A 4,943-nucleotide genomic window follows, 5' to 3' on the forward strand; every position below is an offset into this window, starting at 1 on the left:
TTGTCCCTTTCCAGGCTGGAAGTCCGACGGATGAAATCCCTCAGAGAGCCCCAAGGGGGTAATCCTAGCTCCAAGGTTGGGCATCGGACATAGAAGAACCTCTCCTTCCAGCTGTGGATAGAAAAGGGGGCACCTTTCAGCAACCCCTTTCTACCGAACTGAGGGGAGAAGTACCACCAGTCCTTTGTCGAGGGATGATGCTTGAAGGTGTAGAAATTTCTAAACAAAGAAAGAGTCGACCGAACTTTTGCTAAACTACAAAGAGAAAGAAATCCTATCAAAAATTTAAAGGAGTTCGGCACTACTGAGACTAGAGAAATATTCAGAAAATGAAAGAGAGCGATGACAAAAGGCGGAAGTGAAAGTCGAAGTCCGACATGGAAGGCCTCCTGGTACAGACAGAAGCGGTCGGGAGGAGGGGCACTAGCCCGGTCAGTTGGCCTGGGAAGCTCCAGCTCGTACTCTGGAGGAACTCCATACTGAATCCTTATTAGTGAAAGTTCATCTGAAGTCAAAGAACTGGGGATGGTGTCCGACGCAAAGACCAGACGAGGTTCGGTCCCGACTACGGGTCCGTCTACGGTACAAGGACTTTGGGAAATTGGGACTGACAAACTCCTAGAACCGCTAGAAGAGGAGATATCGAAAGATATTTTGGATCAAATAGAAGCCACAAAAATCTCGAAAAAAAAATAAAAAAATAGCAAACAAGCTCTCGAGGAAGCTAAATGATTTATGTCACAAATTGACATAAAAAGTATCAATTAATATCTAAATTATCTAACTTTATTAGAAAATTGATACTTGTTACTATATTTTGTAGAAGAAGAGGTCATCAATAGAAAGAACAAGGAAAGAGGATTCCAACAGTGCAAATTTTACGTAAAACGGAGTTAAATTGATCCAAAAATTGAAGAATGAAGAAAGAAGACTCAATTGGGTCAAACCCGAGTCAAATCAAGTCAAAATTGGTCAAAAATCAAATGATTTGATGATCTGGTTAGCCGCCTGGTCCACAGCAACAGGCGCCTAGACCATGGACCCATCGGCGCACCATAAACCAGTCAATCAGCGAGTCTCGGCTCACCGCAACACATCGCGAACCCGATCCACGCACGCGGTCCATGGTTCATGAGGAGAGAGAAGAAGGTCCGAAGGGCAACTCGGTAACTTCACATCACTCGATGGTCCGATCTTCTCTGATCAAGATCCAACGCTCCATATTTTTGCACCATCGGACGGCCACCATCGTAGCCGGTCAAGATCCAACCGTAATCAAGGCAATTGCAAGAATCAATAAACACTAGGACAACACGGGATCCTTCTGCAGTGCGATCCAACGGACGAAATCTTCCAGCACCTTGATCGGACGGTCCGCAATGCATCCGACCTGATCCTATCTCTGCAGCACGATCCAATGGCAGCGCTTCACCCAGATCATGATCCGACGACCCAGAATCGCTTCCGGCTTGATTTATTAGATGAATTGGATTCTTTAGATGAAGATCGGACGGCTAAAATAATTTTTAGGGTTTCTTGATGGATTTAAGTACTTTTTGAGTGAGATTTGAGCTTCTAAACCTCCCTAACAGCCCTTTAAAACCTCTTAGTCCCACATCTAAAGTTTTGAAAACCTTATAACCCCCAAATGCCTATAAAAAGCCTCCAAAGGCCCTTATTTTAGGGAGTCTGGCCTTCCGATCAAGCTTGTAACCCTAGATAGTGGGGTTTTTAGCTTTCTTCTTAAGCCTCGAGCTTTGAGATTTTTGTAATAATTTTTTTTTATATAAAATCTTATTTTTATGTAATTTTATCTCTTTACATTATGCAATTTATTTTTCTTGCAATTAGGATAGTTTAATTTATGCAATTTAATTTTTTGTAATTAGGTTAGTTTAAATTATACAGTTTAAATTTATGCAATTAGGATAGTTTAATTTATGAAATTAGGGTAGTTTATTTTTTTGCATTTAGGATAGTTTAATTTATGTAATTTAATTTTATGCAATTAGGTTAGTTTAAATTATGCAGTTTAAATTTATGCAATTAGGATAGTTTAATTTATAAAATTAGGGTAGTTTTTTTTTCTGTATTTAAATTTTGCAAGTAGATTTAGATCATGTCTAGCTAAGCATCTCTTCTAGGGTTTGCGATGAAGCTAGATCATGAGTAGGGGTTTTACATAGGATTCTTTCTTTTTCTTAGGGTTTCTTTTTCTTCCTCTTTTGCCAAGAATTTTTGATGAACTACAGTTGGGTCAGAGTCCCTTCATAGTTCATGCTTGATTCAGTACATAGGAGGAGAAAATCTTAAGGGATCCTAGTTACTACTCCCCTGTAAAGAATCTTGATGGGTTATCGTTGGACCTTAGTCCCTTCATAATCTATGCTTGGGAAAGACAAGAGGAGTAGTCGTTAGGATCAATAAGAAGAATTCTAGGTAGAATTCCCTAATCTAGATCTAGTGGATTCAAAAACCCTAGATCCTTAATCTTATTGTCTTTAGCAAACAACTTTCGATTTTCGATTTTCATTAAAGCTCGCTTGAGCATAGATTTGAAAATCATTTTTAAACCAAGTCTCTGTGGGATCGACCCGTACTCGCTGGTCGTGCTACTCTGCACACTGTGTACTTGCAGTTTTATTTATAAATTTTAAGATTTGCACATCAAGTTTTTGGCACCGTTGCCGGGGATTTGGCATTTTAAATTATTTTTAAATATTTGTTCTTCATACTTTATAACTCTCTTTCTTTTTCCTTTAGGTTTCTAGATTTACTTGGTGATTGCTGGAAAACTCAGGTACGCTTTTAATTTCTCTTTTATTATTTTTAGTTAATTACTTTTCTTTTTAGACCTAATCATTTAAATTTACTTAATCACAAAAAAAAAATATATATATATATAACAAAATAAAAGACATTTCATAATCATGAAGTAAAATATTAAAATAAAAAAAAATTCTAAATTAAAATCTTTTACATTCTTGGTCATCTTGTTTATTTGCATTTACATTTTCATAATTAATCTAAGGGCATCAACCCATTAACAAGATAAGGTGGGGATTTATTACCCTTCCTTAGCCCAAAAACCATCTCCATCATATTGCATTACCTAGACCTTTAATCTTAAAATCAATTAGACGTCAACCTTAAGGAATTCGAGCTCAATAGGACAAGGAACCCTAAGAGTTCTACCAAGTTTGAGTTGTTTGATTAGTTGGTGTCTAGGCAAGTTCCTGAGGGTGGTTTGTTAAATTGGTTCAGTTACTGGCCTGGCCAACTCGTTTGGTGTCTAGAAAGGCAACGATGAGTGAACCTCCCACCTCTTATACTTACCTGGCTAACTAGTTGATCAATCTCCACTTGGAAGGCTTGAAGGGTCATCTTGGAACAGTTAGGAGCTGTCTAGATTTAGGTTAACCCTAGGATAGATTGAGTTTAATTTATTGTTTCACTTGTTTGAAAAAAAAATATTAAAATTTAAATTAATTTGGTTACTTTTCTTTAGATTTAGGACTCCTTAGGATCTTCTCTTTAGAACTTTTTCTCTTTCTTTTTCTTATACATAAAAATTTTATAAAAAAAAAATTGTATAAACATCGAGAACCGTACACCTCATGTGTGGAGAAGAGTGTCGGGTCGTCTAGTTAGAATTGAGTCAATTCCTTTTGTTCCAATGGCTGAACCAATCCAACCCATGACCCTTAAGGATTTGTGTTATCCAGTTGGCTCCATCCAACCATCTTGTATCAGGTTGCCACAACCCACAGCTAATAATTTTGAAATCAAACCTCAAATCATAAATATGCTCTCAAAATTTATAGGATTAGAGGATGCTTATATATTTATTAGAGAATTTGAGGAGGTATGTGCAACCATGAAACTGCAATTAACAGAGGATGAGGTCAAACTTAGATTAATCAACTTTGCCCTTAAGGATAATGCTAAGAAGTGGCTTTATAGTCTGCCAAACCATTCTGTCACTACCTGGGAGGGCTTTGTGAGAATATTTTTGAAAAAGTATTTCCCCCATCATAAAACAGCTAGGATTAGGAATGAAATAAATTAATTTTACCAACTAGCTGGTGAATCATTTTGGAAGTACTTTGATCGTTTCAAGAATCTTTTGACTCAATGCCCACACCATGGAATAGAAACTTGGAGACTATGCCAGATCATCTATGAGGGGTTAGATTCAAACTCAAGAACCATGCTAGAGTCCATGTGCCAAGGCCAATTTATGGACAGAAACTACTGAAGCTTGGCAATTCTTAGAAGACCTAGCTGTGAAAAATTTACAGTGGGAAATAACTAGGGAACCTGATAAAGCTACACCTTCAAGAGGAGGAATGCATCAAATTTAACCAACCCTAGCATCAGAGGCCAAGATTGCAACTTTAACACATAGATTGGAAGCCTTAGAATTACAGAGACCAGCCAATGTAAATCAAATATCTGCACCCATGTGTAAAGGGTGCAATGCACCAGACCATATCTTAGAAGAATGTTCCTACTCGAATGAGTGTGCACAGGTGAATGCCACCTATCAAGGACCATTGAACAATCCTTATGCACCCACATATAACCCAGGTTGGAGGAATCACCCGAATTTCTCATGATCCCAAAATCCTAATGTAGGCAATCCAAATTTCAATCAGCAAAATCTAAGGTCCAACCCAGTGATGAACAACCCGCCAGGCTTCCATGATAATGACAAGAAAATTACCTCTTTAGAGAAAAGCCTAGAAGCCATGATGAAGATACATACCAGCTTTATGCAAACCACGGGTCAACTCGTAAATAATAACACCCAAGCTATAGCCCGTCTGAAAATACAAGTAAGTCAGCTGGCTTCGACCATTAGTGAACGAGAACATGGTAGGTTACCTAGCCAACCTGAACCAAATCCTAGAAACCAAAATGGTCCACGACCCCAACAAGGA

General features: G+C 38.1%; 1 non-coding gene across 1 annotated transcript; it reads right to left on the reverse strand.

Annotated features, from left to right (window-relative positions):
- Positions 1 to 4,045: 4,045 nt before the first annotated feature.
- Positions 4,046 to 4,152, reverse strand: LOC140853013 (small nucleolar RNA R71). The gene has a single exon (XR_012136091.1). It is a non-coding gene; the product is annotated as a small nucleolar RNA R71 (small nucleolar RNA).
- Between the last annotated feature and the right edge of the window lie 791 nt (positions 4,153 to 4,943).

The sequence above is a fragment of the Elaeis guineensis genome, chromosome 12, assembly GCF_000442705.2.
Source record: "Elaeis guineensis isolate ETL-2024a chromosome 12, EG11, whole genome shotgun sequence".
NCBI classification, from domain to species: Eukaryota; Viridiplantae; Streptophyta; class Magnoliopsida; order Arecales; family Arecaceae; genus Elaeis; species Elaeis guineensis.